The sequence below is a fragment of the Cupressus sempervirens genome, chromosome 10 (genome assembly GCF_028749045.1).
Source record: "Cupressus sempervirens isolate cs-2001-9-10 chromosome 10, ASM2874904v1, whole genome shotgun sequence".
In the NCBI taxonomy this organism is placed as follows: Eukaryota; Viridiplantae; Streptophyta; class Pinopsida; order Cupressales; family Cupressaceae; genus Cupressus; species Cupressus sempervirens.
The window spans coordinates 775,236,216-775,254,205 of NC_143127.1; positions in this window are offsets into that span (position 1 = coordinate 775,236,216).

Consider the following 17,990-nt stretch of genomic DNA (forward strand, 5'->3'; position numbering starts at 1 on the left):
AACCTTCATGATTGTATGCCTAGAATCCACCTTAAAAGAAGTATGAATAGATCTTGGAGATGAACAAAATATCTTTAGGGAAGAACAAACCACCATGATGGCTAGATCTAGGGTTATGAATGATGAATCTTGAATGCTTGAACCAAATCCCTTCAAAGGCTTCAATGCTTCAATCCTTAATTATCAATGGAGAAATTTATTGCTTGAATGATAGAATGCTTTCTCACTTGAAAAGTAGGTAGTTTCTCATAGATAGTAGTTATTCATGTGTGATAGATTCTTGATGTCAAAATGAGGGAAGAAGGCTTCCTTATATAGTGATCTAGGTGTTATTGATATGGAGTCTGATCAGTCTCCAAGTGGGAGTTTATTGTGATGTGGAGCCTAATTAGACTCAAAGGTTTATTCAATGTGGTTTTCTCCCCATATTATTTCTATGGGAGTTTGGAGGAAGCACCCCCAAGATGAGGTCAAGGGGTAGCACCTAAGAAGCCAAAAATGACCCTACAATGTAAAAGGCATCATTTACTATTTTTCTATTATTCTAGCCCTAAATTTTTAATTGGCAAAAAGATTGTATAAAAAGGCTTAGTGTTAGAGATTTTTATAATGTGTGATGTGAAAAATTGGTTCTTGTAGCGGTATTGAGCTATAAGGGATTACATATTGTAATCAGATTATAATCATTGGATAATAATAATATTGGACTTGTTGTTGGTGGACATAGCCCATGGATTGGGTGAACTACACTAAATCTTGGTGTCTTGTGTTCTCTTTTATGTAATCTACTATTTTATGGTATTGGATATTTTTTCTTGTAACTATTATTTCTATGTGGTGTTAATCCTAACAAGTGGTATCAAACCTAGATGGTCATCATTTTATTTTTAGCTAGATGGTCATTATTTCTTTTTTTCTTTTGGTGATCCTCTATAGGAAGGTCTCATAATTGAGTGGGTGTCTCACAGTTGAGTGGGAGTGATGAGAAATGAGGGTAAGCTAAGGGTTGACAAGTTTAATGGGTAGAACTTTCAGTTGTGAAAGATGCAAATGGAGGACTATCTCTATCAAAAGAATTTATGAAAGTAGTTGGGAGGAAAAACTAAAAATTATGGAACTATGACAAATGAGGAATGAGAGATTTTAGATAGAAAGGCAATTGGAAGCATTCGATTATGCTTGGAACCATTAGTGAAATTTAACATTACAAAAGTGAAGACGATAGAAGAGTTGATAGAAACCCTAAAAAAATTGTATAAAAAGCCCTCCACTTCAAACAAGGTATTTCTCATGAAGCATTAATTTAATATGAAAATGGTAGAAGGTGGATTTGTTGCAAATCATTTAAATGAGTTTAATACTGTTACTAGATAGTTATCTTCTATGGGTATTAATTTTGATGAAGAAATTAAGGCTCTCTTGATTTTGTATTTTTTGCCTAAAAGTTGGAATGTCTTGGTAATGGCTATGAGTAATTCTATTTCTGGATCTAATACCCTAAAATATGATGATGCGATCAATGTGTTTTTTGAGTGAGAAAACTCATAGGAAAACCTTAGGTGGATCTACATTAGGAAGTACTTTGAATGCACAAAGCAAATGTAGAATGACCAAGAGAGGAAATAATTGTGGAAATTGTGGGATATCAAGAGGAAAGTCAAAGGGGTAGAGGTCTCAATCCAAAGGACCAAGAGGTTGCTGGTACTATGCTAAAATAGGGCATAAGAAGAAAGATTGTTGAACTTGAAAGAACAATGAAGGAGATAAACCATAAGGGAACAAGGAGGAAAATGTGGTAAGTAACAAATCTAAAGACAATGCTTTGCTTCTTTCTTTAGAAAGTATTGATGATTCATGGGTTTTAGATTCTAGTGCTTCATTTCATGCTACACCCCGTAGAGGTTATTTTATTGATTATGTCCAAGGGGATTTTGGGCTTATTTATTTGGGGATAATGAACCCTATCAAATTGTTGGACAGAGAAAACTTAAGATTAAGTTGTAGAATGAGAATCATTGGCTACTACATGAGGTAAGACATGTTTCATTGCTAAGTAGGAATTTAATTTCAATAGGGAAACTCAGTGATGAGGGTTGTGTAGTTACTTTTAATAATAAAAATTGGAAGGTTTCAAAAGGTTCCCTTGTAGTAGAAAAAGTTGTGAAAGTAAACAACTTGTATCTTTGTCCATGTCATATTGTTCCTTCTACATTGATTTTTTCTAAGAAAAATGAATGTTAAGGAAAAGTTACTGCAATTGAGTAGGAAGAACAAATAGCTATTGTAGATTCTGATATAATAGTGTGGCATAATAGAATTGGGCACATGAGTGAGAAAGGTATGAAAGTCCTTCATTCAAAGAAAGTTTTACTAGGTCTAAAATGTGTCAATATAGATTTTTGTGAAAGTTGTGTGTATGGAAAATAAAAGAGAGCGAGTTTTGTGAAGACTAGGAAGGAAAAGAAAAGTGAAAGACTAGAGCTTGTGCATACAAATGTATGGGGACCAGCTTAGGTATCTTCCCTTGGTGGCTCTCATTATTATGTTACATTTATTGATGAGGCAACTAAAAATGTATGGTTTTATTTCCTTGGACATAAATCTGATGTATTTCAAACTTTTAAGAAATGGAAATGCTTAGTTGAAAATGAGACTAGAAAGAAATTAAGATGTCTCAGATCTGATAATGGCGATGAGTATTGGAGTCATGAATTTGAAGATTATTGCTCCACTAATGGTATTCATAGGAAAAAAACTATTCCAAGGACTCCACAAGAAAATGGAGTGGTTGAATGGATGAACATGACTATAATGGAGCATGCAAGAAGCATGAGGTTGAATACAGGGTTGCCCTTAAACATGTGGATGAAGGCTATCAATACTACTATATATTTGATTAATAAAGCTACCTCTACCCCTTTGGGTTATGGTATTCCAGAGAAATCATGAATTGGGAAGAAGGTAAGTTATTCTTTTTTTAAAACCTTTGGTTGTGAAGCATTTGCTCATATAGATTCTGAAAATAGAACCAAGATGGAAGCTAAGTAAAAGAAATGTGTATTTGTTGGATATAGAATTAATGAATTTGGTTATAGGCTTGTAGATTTTGAAAATAATAAAATTGTAAGAAGTAGGGATTTCATATTCAATGAGAAATTATTGTACAAAGATCCATTACAGCGACATGAGAAGAAAGAAGATGATTATGTAGTGCTAGATGATACTCCAAAAGATGATGTTCTAGCAATTCCTCATGATCTACAATAACCACAAAAACAAATAACACACACCTTAGTGAATGTTAGATGGTTAACAAGGATAAGTAGACCTCTAGAAAGATTTTCTCCTTCATTGTATTCTTTTTTACTTACTAATGCTAGTGAACCTAAGTGTTATGATGAAGCTGTGCAAGTGGATACAAAGATTTAGTGGGAGTTTGCAATGAAACAAGAAATGGACTCTTTGCTAAAAAATAAAACATGGGATTTATGTACGTTTCCTATAGGAGAAAAGGCTTTACAGAATAAATGGGTTTATAGGTTAAAAGAAGAGGATGGAGGTAAGAAAATATTTAATGTAAGGTTAGCTGTAAAAGAATTTACACAAAAAAGGGTAGTGATTTTGATGAGTTATTTTCTCACATTGTTAAAATGACTTCTATTCACACTGTTTTAAGTATTGTGGCTACTGAAGATTTGTAATTGGAGCAACATGATGTTACAACAACCTTCCTTCATGGTGATTTGGATGAAGAGATATATATGGCACAAGCATAGGGATTTGAGGTCAAAGATAAGAACTTAGTGTGCAGATTGAAGAAAATTTTATATGGCTTGAAGCAAGCACCTTGGCAATGGTACCTAAAATTTGACAGGTGTATGCATGAGCATGGATAAAGTAGGCTTCATTTAGATCATTATGTTTATTTTAAGAGGTTGGATGATGACAACTATATTATTTTATGTTTATATATTGATAATATGATTGTAGTTGGGTCTAACATGGATCACATTAAAGGGTTCAAATGCCAGTTAGCACATGCATTTGCTATGAACCTAATTTGGGGTCACCAAAACAAATCCTTGGTATGAAGATTTACAAAGATAGGTAGAATAGGAAATTGACTTTATCTTAGGCTAATTATATTGACAAGGTCTTGCAACATTTCTCTATGGAGAATGCTAAAGCTCTCAACACACCTTTACTTGGTCATTTGAAGTTGACTAAGGAGATGTGTCTAATGACACAAGAAGAGGAGGATAAGATGTCCAAGGTATCTTATGCTTCAAATATAGGAATCTTGGTGTATGTTATGGTATGTACTAAGCTAGATATTGCACATGTAGTGGGATTTGTTATGAGGTATATGAGTTATCTAGGGCTTGAGAATTGGAATGCAGTTAAATGGATCTCAAATATTTGAGAGGAACATCCAGTAAGTATTTACATTTTGAGGGATTTACTACTAGTTTATAGGGATATGTTGACTCAAATTTGGTAGCAAATATTGATACCAGATAGAGTACTACAAGTTATGTATTTAATATTGGTGGGGCAACTGTGAGTTGGGTTTCTAGGTTACAGAAGGTTAATTCTTTATCCACTACATAGGCAAAGTATGCTACTGCTATAGAGACAACCAAGGAGATGATATAGCTTTAGTTCTTCTTGGAAGAATTGAGAAACCCTCAAAAGGATAATTATTTGTTCATAGATGGTCAAAGTGATATTCATCTTGCAAAGAATTCAGCTCCCCATTCAAAGACAAAACACATACAGATGTGATACCATTTCATTTGGCTAGTTTTGGATGATGGACATTTAAAGCTAGTGAAGATACATACACATGATAATTTAGAAAATATGCTTACTAAGGTAGTAACAAGGGAGAAGCTAAATTCCTCTTTAGCATTGGTTGGTCTTCTTGATTGAACAAAATAAAAGAACAATAGAGTCCAAGGTGGTTTGATATATTCTAGTAGGAGCTACATGTTTAGTAGTGCTATGATTAGTCTCTAAGTGAGAGGTTATTGTTGTGGAGTTTAATCAGCCTCCAAGTGGGAAATTACATTGTGATGTGGAGCCTAATTAGACTCACATGTTTACTTAGAGGAGTTTTCTCTCAATATTAATTCTATGAGGGTTTGGGGGTAGCTCCCCCACGATGAGACCAAGGGGCAGCTGCCCTGTAGGGTCTTGGGGAAATACCCTAGGTGCACTCCTTGTTGTAGTACAAAGTGGGATTGAGGGGAAATGCCCTCACGGGGGCTTTCAAGGGTAGTACCCCCAAAGCCAAAAATTACCTTATATTGTAAAAGAAGTCAACTACTATTTTTCTATTATTCTAGCCCTAATTTTGTAAGTGGTAAAAAGCTTGTTTTAAAAGGCTTAGACTTAGGGATTTTCATAATGTGTGATGTGAAAAATTGGTTCTTATGGTACTATTGAGTTGTAAGGAATTATGGATTGTAATCAATGGATAATAATAATATTGGACTTGTTGTTAGCAAACATAGCCCAGTGATTGGGTGAACTATGTTAAATCTTGGTGTCTTGTGTTCTATTTTATATGATCTACTATTTTTTGGTATTGGATATATTTGCATGTAACTATTACTTCTATTTTAGATTAATCCTAAGACTAGGGCACTAACTGCTAGAGAAGGTTGGTATAGGAGCAGTAGATCCCATTTAACCTTGACACCTAGGAATAGACCTAGATTAAATGTAATTTAAGAGTATCATTCTAAAACCTGAAATAGATGACCTAGAAGTGAGAAAATAAACTTTCCAAAGCCTGAGATCCTAAAACTTTCAAGAATTAAAAATGGGACTTGGGGTCAAGGATGTAATTGACCCTCCCCTAGGTCAGGGTTGAGGTCATCCTTGACCTGGGTTAGGGTCATGGTCAACCTTGCAACCTAGAAGGTCATCTAGAGGCCAAAATCCTCAGTTTCATTGAGTAGTTTATCATAAATAGGTTGGAGAGAGAGAGAGAGAGAGAGAGAGAGAGAGAGAGAGAGAGAGAGAGAGAGAGAGAGAGCGAGAGAGAGAGAGAGAGAGAGAGAGAATAGGGGAAAACAACCAAATCCATGCAATGACCCATTCAAGGTGCTTGACATGACTACATGCTACTTACTGAGAGGGATAAACACTCTTAACATGGAAGTACTTCCATTTTAAGATGATACACCCAGTATTGCCTGAGCTTTAATAGATTATACTTGTCTATTAATTAACTAATTGAGGCTGACTATTTAGTTGTTTAATGATTATTTGAAAGTGTATTCAAATTGAGTTGACAAAGCTTATGATATACAAGAAAGGTCAAGAAGCAAGGACAATATACAAGTGGATAATGAGGAGTAAGATGGAGATGTGATCGAAGGGAAAGGCAGAGAATGCAAGTGTGGAAGATAAGCTACAAAGATTATTCTGATTAATAAGGATCCAGAAGAAAAGCTAGAATAAATATCTAAATCTACAAAAGAAGTTGCTTCATAAATTAGGTCAAAAATTACTGTTAGCTTCTAACCATTATAGTAGTGAAGAAATCTCTTAACAGAGTTGACTTAACAATCAGATTATAAATCCTCTAGAATCAAGGTAACATTTTAAGATTGAAGTATTTGAAGACCTCTAACTAGACCACTCCTAACAAGGTGAAGTAAATCCTCTAACAAGTTCATACTTAATAGTCATGTATTGTAATCTTTAACAGGGTTGGATCCTAACAGGGCTCACTTTAGAAGAGTGAAAAAGAGTGAAAAATATTATAACTAGTTGCATGGTGGTTTTCTCAAATTAGGTTTCCATGTTAAATATTTGTATCATCTATGTTGATGTTCTTTTCTCTATGTTTTATTTTTCTGCAACTAAAAGATTAAAGGTTAAATTAGATTAATATTCATAAGACTACTTTGTTAACTAAGTTACAACAAGAACTTACTTTTAACTAGGATGGCTTAAGAATTGCATTATCAGTAAAAAGTTTGATTTGACATCTAGGGATGAGGAATTATTTTTAGAGTAACTAATTCACCCCTCTCTACTTAGTTACTTTCTTCTTTTTCAACATAATCGACTATATCCTATTGCATATATTTATCTAAATAGTATTCATTTGTTGTATAGCCTACACTATAAAATATCTAGATGTCCTAGGTCTCCCAAGTTACTACATTACTCAGTGGTACTAGTCACTTGTCATAGGTGATAACTAACCACTAACATTCTAACTTGCATCTACTAGATATGAAAAAACTAAAATTATAGAAAGAGATAGATAAGCATCTGAGTTACTCACCTTTTCCTAGATTACAGTTATCACACTCACAACTCACTCAATAGTGATCTCAATAGTTTGAGAAATTGAGGATTTTCTATTGATTAGAATTGAGACAACCTACTAATCTTTGAATGCATTTATACCACTCCTTTTTGGAAAATTCAATAGGAATATTCTAGTGCATACAAAATATTTAGCAAAGCTCATTTAATAAAAACATGTCTCATGGAATTTCCAAGGGGAATATGGTTCAGCCATTATATTGTCATGCATAATATAGTTGGTGAAATTGAATTAGTGGGTGACATTCATCCACATATTTGTGAGGTGAATGACATCTCTCTCCTAATTTTTTTTTAAAAACCAAGGATGAATTGAGGTTGGCCAAAAAGTTTCTCTTCAAAAATTATAGGTGAATGCGTTTAACTTATCATGTGGAAAAAATATTTTTGATTGGCTATTTCATGTTGAAAGGAGATTTGATAGCATAAATCCTATGGCGATGGGGCTAAGGGTGACTCATTTTTGGTAAACTTGGAGCAACGTGCTATGCTAAATATGTGGAAAAAAATTTCCAAACCAACAATGGTTGATGAGATTTTTTTTTCAATTGACAGATATTCACCACTAAAGTTAACCCTACCTCAACCTTCCATTTTATACTCACAAACACCCTAACCACTTCAATATTAGGTCAAGCACCTATAATTTTTTGGATTAGAAATAAGTTTATAATGAAACTCTATGATCGATGAATTGAGATGGAACATATTTAACAAACTTATTGCTATTACAATCTAAAATATCAATGATAGGAGGGAAAATAGATTTACTAGTGTGTTTGACCCTAAATAGTAATACCCATTATTTTTCATTTACATTCATCTATTGGCACCCTACCATAATCATGTTGTCTAGGGTGCCAATCCTATAGCTTGCCTTGGAGCTAGGCTCATAACTAGGATACTATACCCAACATTCATATTAGATGTAGGAATATTTTTCCCATAAGAACTCGCCACTGCTTGAAACCTTAGATAGTTACTAAACCCATCCCCTGAATCAACCTCCACCTATTGTTTACCTAATACATAAGCTTTAGGACCAAAGGAATGTTTGCCAATTTTTACTATCATCCTCTCATTATCATAAGTTGTGATGTCTAATGAAGTATTCTTGAAACATCACTCCATCTAGGTACACCTATTTATTATGTTTTTATTGGGTATCTGTAGGATCATGGTGTGCCAAAAAGTGGTGATGTAAAAAAAATAGAGTTTGAAAATGTCAAAAGCATTTCAAAATCTGCTATGAATTTTTTCCACCCATCCTAATACCAAAGCTAAAAAGTAGGCCCAAGCCTTATGGGGTATTTGATTTCATATTAGATACTCGATATTATTAGATATTTGATATGAAATTGTATGCCCGATACCTATACTATGATTTGTTTTTTAAAAAGAAAAATTTGAGGGTTGTTTGCTCAGATTGCATTTTATGTCTTGAGCTCTGATATTCGATTCGTTAATGGATACATGATATAGGTTAGTATTTTTTTTTCTTTATGTTTTCAATCAATTTTATTATAAATTTGTTTAATTTTAATTGAATTTGTTAAAATTTAGGTATTTTGATAGAAATTGTTGAAATTTAGGTTTTTTTAATAGAAATTATGTTTTGTGAATTAATAGGTATGGCTGACTAAAATGATGATACTAAGGCAAGAAATAATATTCCTCATAACCCCTCACAAAATGATCTATTGCCTCCTCAAAATCGTCCACCAAATGATCCCCTACCACCTCAATACCCTCCTCAAATCAAGGATTTGCTATTTGAAAATCTCATTGGATTGAGGGCTTTGTGAACAACATATAATATTATACCCAAATTAGTTCCTATGTTATCCATGTTAAACACGATAGTGGATAACATTGGAACACTTACCAAAAAAAAAAATGCCACTCTTCATTGGCATTACAAAATGCATGAGACATTTGATGATGAGTTGGACTATGATGAGGTTGCAGCCCTAAATATAAGTAAAGATGATTTGGTTTCCCTTTTTGTGAACCCATAAACTAGTTTACCAGTCGACCACAAAAAGCCCAAACTATCAATTAAATGGTGCACAAATGATGCCATACATCTGAACATTTGGGATCATTCATGGATGGTTTTTGACATCCGTCCACGTGGCAATTTAGAGGTGCCATTTTATTTCCTTAGAAAATTGTATGCAGAATTTGTGTTGGGCCTCAAGGTGAACTATTGGAGCATGAAGCCCAACATGCATGTAGGAGGAGGAGCTCCTTAGGATAGACCTTCTTCCTAGTGGAAGGAAGCTACCATTTTTGTCCCCCCTACTAATGTCTCCCCCCATCCTTGAGTGCAACATCCTAATATCATTGTAGAGGCTAGCTCTCAAACTATTAGAGCCATCCATAGATTGAGTATCCTATTAATATCCCATGCTAGGTTAGTGTTGCCTCCCTGTGTTGATGATGCTAGTGCGAGTTTATCATCATCAACCTCAACACATTTTTTTTTGCCCCATACTTGCATAACATGTAAGAATATTTATCTAGGTTACATAAGTGATCTTTCTGAGTATCAGTTTGTATCTGATGAGGATACAATAGATGCATGTGCAGAGGTTATAGACCTTGATGTGAGAGAGAAGGGGCATGCAGAGGCATGGACTCCTTCTGTGTTGGTATGTGTGTACAATTTTTTGCTACAACATATGTGATTTAAAGTTAATCTTTAAATAATAGATTAATTTTATTTTTTAAGCCATACTAACTTATACATGTATGTGATCTTCATTCATGTTTAGTTGATGACTAAGGAGGAGCTAAGGTAGGTTGATGATGCCACACTCTTGACTATTTCATTTGGCTTTGAGACATCTAAAGTACATTATGTTGTGTTCTCATTGTTTTTTCTATTTGATATTGTAGCATATCTGATTTCTAATATTTCTTTTTTCTTGTAGGTATCACTTGTTCCTTGGGGACAAAGCGCGAGGGATGAGCCAGGACCCATTGACAAGGGAAAGGTAATTAGGTGCTTTATATTTGATTAAATATCAATGCATTCTTGTAAACTATTTGTGGTAATGAAACTAATTACATTCTTTATTGAATAGGGTGTGGCTATTGGCAATGAGCTCATGTAGATTTTGCATCGTAGACGCTCTGACATTTCCATTCCCATTGAGAACCCCATTGTATGTATAAGTATCATTTTTTATTTTTTTTCTTTATTTTCATAAATAAATTCAAAACTGATCTTTGTGATATTCACAACTAGTATTTTGTATCTCATAGGAAACTCCTAGTGCACACGAGGTTGGATAGTAGAGTTTTGTATCTATGATGATGTAGTCACTATATCTTGAGGAGGAGCTGACACAAGTTGTACTTTGAATTCTTGATTATATGTTATAAATTTAGCATGTTATGAATTATAATGTTATAGTTTAAGTTGTAGATTCATCTGAAAAACATACTTGAACATACACAGGCCACAATCAATGAGGTACAAGCATTGTCGACGACATATGAGAGGACTCCTAGCCGGTGCAAGAGATCAATAAGAGAGGTATTTATGATGAAATTTTAATAGTATAAATCTTCATTTAAAAAAATAGCATTATGCATTTGAGTAATTTAATGTTAGATACAAAGAATCATATAAATTTAGTAGTCTAACTTTGGGTTTTCCTTTTTCGTTTATGTAGGAGGCATCCGATCCACCTAGTGTAGCATAAAGGCTATATTTCGATCATCCACCAGTAGCCTAGGACAGTATAGTTGTTAGAGGATGTGTCATGAGATGTTTTGAGATGGTATATGCCACATTGTTTATAGAAATATTGATATTATACATATTTTGTATATGGATCTATGTATTTTGATATATATTTGTGTAATTTGTTTATGGATACATGAACTTTGATATATATATATATATATATTTGTGTAATTTGTCCATGGATACATGTATTTTGATATATATTTTTGTCTTTTATGTGCACAATGTTATACATATTAATTTAGTATCTACTATTGTTCAATTTATCATGGATCATGTGTATTGTTCATGTTTATGGAATATCATTAATTTTGATCATGTTTCTTATATTTGATTTAAATGCAATAATTTGTCAATAACATTTTAACAACCTTTATTGTCAAATTTGGATGCAATGTTTAATTTGAAATGCTATCATGAGTTATATCTTTTTTCTATCAAAAACTCTATAGTTAATATATGAGATCTCACTTTCTATCATGTGATTCAGAGCAAGCAAAATAGGGAAACCTTATTTATAGAGAGAAACCATAGAAATGAGTGACATATGGAAAACCATTTTTTTCCTTGTGGGTTTAGTTTTAGATTGGATTTATTCCCTATCTTGGTAGAATGATGCAAAGCCCTTCGATATACCTTTAATAAATAGTAATTTAAGTAAGGGGATTCACAAAAGGATGGTAGTCTATCAAGGAATTAGGATGAACTCAAAGGCTTCAACAAAGATACATGGTATTTTAGACAATAACATCAACACGCTTTTTAACCTCCTACACAAGGTTCACATAACCTAGAATCTGATTTTAAACTCCACCTTCAACCTTGAAACTAACTCTTGGCTTCAAATCTAATCTCAACACACTTAAGGACTCCACTCCACAACCATGAATTATATTACCAACCATGAACTCATTCCTAGAATCATAATCTTTCATAACTAGCCCTTCACTTTGTTACTATCCTCATACTACAATATTTTAATTTTAACATAACCTCAAAATATCCCAACTTAAGAAACTTGATTGGATCAAACCTTTTTAACTTGGTTCCTCAATACCATATCCATATGAATAACATCTATATGTTACTCAAATTGATTAGATTATCCATACTGATCCCCTTAACAAAACTTAGGAACCAAATCATCCAAAACATACCTTCTTGATATCCTTTGTATAGACCCAAACACAATCATTCACAACTTTTGAACCATACTTCATTTCCTCAATCCAACCATCAAGTAATTAGGTCACTTGAGCCTCCATAACATATCCAAAAATTAGGCCAATCCAACAGTGGAAGATTGAGATATGGCCCCCACATAGGCACTAAAAATTCTATGAGAAAACAATCTTCCTTTGACAATCTCATTAAAAACATGTTACCAACAAAGTGTAACAATGGAAAATGATACATTTATTGTAGAAATAAACTTGGTTTTATTACTTCTTATTAATAATACATCGTACATTGTTTTCCCATTATTGATCTAATCAACATCTAAAGGCCCTAATAAGACATTTTCTACCCTATATAGTACTACAAACCCTATAATCCCTTACATTCCCATGATTAGCCTTTTGGGCCATATTTTGCATATAATACAACTTTTATGTAAACTAGCTTCATTAATGCATTCTATCATTTCAAACCTTATATAGGTGTTTCCAATCTTATATGGTCATGCTCAAACCCCTAATTAACTCTTTGCACTCATTTTCACTTTGCAAGAAAAAGTTGCAAAATTGTAATTTTGCAACTTTTGCAACTTTTGCAATTTTGAGCAATTTTTGTTATACCTTTAAATTCTTAATTAGAAAAGTTCACCAAACTTGGTAAGGGGTTATCAATAGCCCTCATGAGCTCCGAGTTATAACCCTCAGAAGTTTGACCTCAATATTCACTTAGAGCACCTTGGAGACTCTTTGATATGGGGCAGCTGTGGACAATGGAGGCTCTCCGTAGCTAGAATAAGAGTGTCACTAGAGTTCACCTACCCATCTAAAGCTTCTGGTGCTGAAAAATTGATGCCAAGATCAGTGCTTTCAAAGTTACATTGTGGTGCACCTATGAACTAGGACATACTATGAGTTTTAGCATCAAGCAAGATCATTGTGCTAAATCCAAAAAAATGTGACCTCTAAAAAATGAGATAAGTTATTTTAGGCTTGGGCATGACCATCCTATAGCATTCAAAATTTCATCGATAGTCCTCATGAGCTCTGAGTTATGATCCTCAGAAGATTGACCTTGATACGTACTTAAACAACCTTGGAGACTCTTCGATACAGGGTGGCTGTGGATGATTGAGGCTCTTCATGACTGGAACAAGGGTGTCACTAGGATTCACCTACCCATTCAGAGCTAATGGTATTGATGATTCAATTGCAATCAAAGTTAATTTGTGGTTCACCTATGAACTGAGGCACACTATGAGTTTTGGCATCAAGCGAGATCGCTATGCTAAATCCAAACAAAATGTGATCTCTCAAAAATTAGATAGCTTATTTTAGGCCTTGGCATGATCATCCTATACCATTTGACATTTCATTGATAGCCCTCACGAGCTTCGAGTTATGACCATTGAAAGATCAACCTCGATACACACTTAGAGCACCTTGGAGACTCTTCGATATGGGGTGATCATGGATGATGGAGGCTCTCTATAGCCAAAACAAGGGTGTCACTAGGGTTCACCTACCCATTTGGAGATAAGGACACTAATGATTCAATGCCAAAATTAGCAATTTTAGAGTTACACTGGCGTGCACCTATGAACTAAGGCACACTACAAGTTTTGGCATCAAGCGAGATCATTGTACTGAATTCAAAGAGAATGTGATCTCTCAAAAATGAGATAGGTTATTTTAGACCTCAATATGACCATCCTGTAGCATTTGATGTTTCATTGATAGCCCTCATGAGCTCTGAGTTATGACCCTTGGAAGATCAACCTCAATACACACTTAGATCACCTTGGAGACTCTTTGATATAGGGTAGCTATGGATGATGGAGGTTCTCCATGACTGGAACAAGGGTGTCACTAGGGTTCACCTTCCCATCTAGAGCTAATGGTGTTGATGATTTGATGCCAAGATTAGCAATTTCAAAGTTAAGCTATGGTGCACCTATGAACTAAGGCACACTACAAGTTTTGGCATCAAGCGAAATCACTCTGCTGAATTTAAAAAGAATGTGATCTCTTGAAAATGAGATAGTTTATTTTAGATCTTGGCATGACTATCCTCTAGGATTCAATTTTTCATCAATAGCCCTCATGAGCTTCGAGTTACAACCCTCAAAATATTGACCTCAATATACATTTAGAGCACCCTGGAGACTCTTCAATACAGAGTGGCCATGTACGATGGAAGCTCTCTATAGCTAGAAAAGGGGTATCACTAGGGTTCACCCACCTATGTCAAGCTAATGGAATTCATGATTTGATGACAAGATCAATAGTTTCAAAGTTAAGCTATGGTGTACCTATGAACTAAGGCACACTATGAGTTTTGGCATCGAGTGAGATTGTTGTGCCAAATCCAAAAGAATGTGATCTCTCAAAAATGAGATGGGTTATTTTAGGCTTCAACATGACCATCCTATAGCATTTGGCATTTCATCAATAGTCCTCACAAGCTCTGAGATACGACCCGATAAGATCGACCTTGATACACACTTAGAGCACCTTGGAGACTCTTTGGTACGAGGTGGATGTGGATGATGGAGGCTCTCTATGATTGGAACACGAGTGTCACTAGGGTTCATTCACCCATCTGGAGCTAATGGCACTAATGATTCAATGCCAAGATCAGTGGTTTCAAAGTTAAGATGTGATGCACCTATGAACTGAGGCACACTACAAGTTTTGGCATCGAGTGAGATCACTGAGCCGAATCCAAATTGAATGTGATCTCTAAAAAATGAGATAGGTTATTTTAGGCCTTGATATGACCATCCTATAAAATTTGACCTTTCATCAATAGACCTCATGAGCTCTGAGTTACAACCCTTGGAAGATTGGCCTCGATGCACACTTAGAGCACCTTGGAGACTCTTTGGTATGGGGTGGCCGCAAACAGTGGAGGCTCTCCATGGCTAGAAGAAGAGTGTCACTAGAGTTCACCTACCCATCTGAAGCTAATGGCACTGATGATTTGATGCTAAGATTAGTAGTTTCAATGTTAAGTTGCAGTGCACATATGAACCGAGGCACACTATGAGCTTTGGCATTGAGTAAGATTGTTTTGCCAAATCCAAATGGAATGTGATCTCTTGAAAATGACATGGGTTATTTTATGCCTCAGCATGACCATCCTATAGCATTTGACATTTCATTGATAGCCCCCACTAGCTCTGAGTTACGACCCTCAAAAGATTGACCTTGACACACACTTAGAGCACCTTAGAGACTCCTCGGTACAAGGTGGCCTTGGATGATGAAGGCTCTCTGTAGCTGAAGCAAGGGTGTCACTAGGGTTAATATTAAAATCAAAATCATTATTTTTTACCTCTCTCAAGTTTTTGGCATTGGGCATAGTGCAAGTTTGGTGTTAGTATGTATTAAAATCATCATTTTTTAGGCCCCTCTACATAAATTGCATTATGTAAAATCATCTTTGTTTTTTACATTAAATCAACAAGTTTATATTTACAATATATCAAGTGTTTCATCATTATTAAATCAATACAAAACTACCAAAAATCATAGTGTCAAAAATGGTAGTGTCAAAAATTGTAGTGTCAATAAAAGTATTGTAAAAAATCAAAGTGTCAAAAAAAGAACAGATTTTAATTCATTATACTCCTTATTTAGTTTTTTATCTTCATGCATGGCTACTCTTCATGATGTACCTACATTTCAATATCATAAAAAATATTAGTAACTTATTGTATTAAACAAGATAATTATTGGTTCACTAAATCATTATGAATAAAATAACATACCTAGTCGAGTGTTCCAGTAGAGTCCTCTCTTTGTTTTAGGGTCTCCAACATGGCTTCCTGATCAGCATTAGTAATAGTAAAAAGTTCTTCTACTTTTGGTCTTCCTTGATGCTTCAATAACTTTACATTCATTGCTATAATAAGATGAAAATATATGAGAATTATTTTGAGCTTCTCATAGTCTTAAAATGTAGGAATTCCATTCCTTCTAAGCATGTATGTCCGTAGCCATGTTCCAGAAACAACCACTAAACCATTAGGATATGTAAATGCATCATCATCTATGATTGGTTGTTCAACCTTTTATTTACCTCTTACACAATGTGCTAACCAATAATTTGATTTCCCATCATTCCCCTATGGTGCAACTAATGCAAAGACATGTCATGGCTAAAGAAGATCTGATAGGTGGTTTTGCTTAAGTGAACTTTCCATGTCATCATTTTTGATAGAGGGTATGATAGAAAATGGAGTACGATAATGTTGAGCCCATGTGTCCACCCACTCACTCAATTCATAGTGATCCCAATCACACTAAAAACAACTAAGACAAAAGCAAGGTAGATGTCATGTCCAAATGGTCCATGTACTAGAATTAGAGCTCCAAAATAAATGCATTTTTGATGAGTCTATCACTATAGCACAATTTGATCTATCACCTATGGACAATTCTTCAACCAACCAAAAGAACCTGCATACTACTACATCAAGAGTCACCTCCCTATGATAATGTTGAACTACACTAATAAAAAATGCTACAAGCATCAAGAAGCTCTGCTCCTAAAATCTTCAATTGCTCCTTAACTAGAGGTCTCTTCACATATGCCCCTGCTCCATCATGTTCCCCTTTCCCATGGTCAGACTAAAAAAAATTCCAAATATAAGGCACCCCCCTCTCTACGTGTATACTCCACAACCAATAAAACATGCGAGCATTCTTGAATTGACCTATACAATTATCTAACCAAATGATATGTCTATCCATAGTAATTGCATTCTCCTGTAAGAAATCAAAAAAATTCTCGAAATAATGTTGCACAAACTCACGAGAGTGAGATCTATCATCACTCATATAAAAATGATACTCTCTAATAATCTTTTGATTATCTTCCACACTATCAAGGGCATGTCTATATGTTATGTGGATGAAAATAGAAATCTAAATGGTGTTGTAATACTAAGACTGTGTCTCATCTTGAGGCTACAATGTGTAGTTCTCAGCAAAGTGAACAACTGATATAATAGTGCTAATAGGAAAAGTCTCCTTACACATTCTAAATTGTTGATCCAAAAACCAAGACCTATGACTATGTCTTTCATACTTGTAGAAAATATTTGTCTTGAAATCTAAAATAAAACTAGCCACACTAATTTCTTTTGCAAACAATTCACATCTAGAGCCCTCACCGCCACTCTTCAATGTGTATTTCACCATTTCATATACCTTTTTTTTACTATTGTCTTCCCAAGATCTTATTCCCACCCCTCATGGAAAGATGTATCAAACTTGGATAAGCCACCACATTTTGAAACTTCTCATTTAAGCAAGCATCTCTATAAAAGAAACAAAAATTAACTCTATGACATAAAAATTGATCTAGCAAGTCTCTTGATGATTTTGAAAGATCACTAGCACCACAATTCTCCAACATTTCTTTACTATGCAAAGTAGAACGTATGGAGCATAATAGTTCATGGTGCATAGAAAATTTGACATAATATTTGCAACAACATGTATTTTGAATTTTAAGTGGTACACAATAAAATAGGTTCAAAGATTCAAAAGCCCTTTGTGATATATAAAGACTTGGATGACTCTCTCTAAATTGTTTGAGCAACATAGTTTGACTTACCTCCAAATAATGTTAAGGATGTGGTGTGCAGTCTCTAATGTCAATTTTCAACTTTAACATGTCTTTAGAATTGGGTGATACT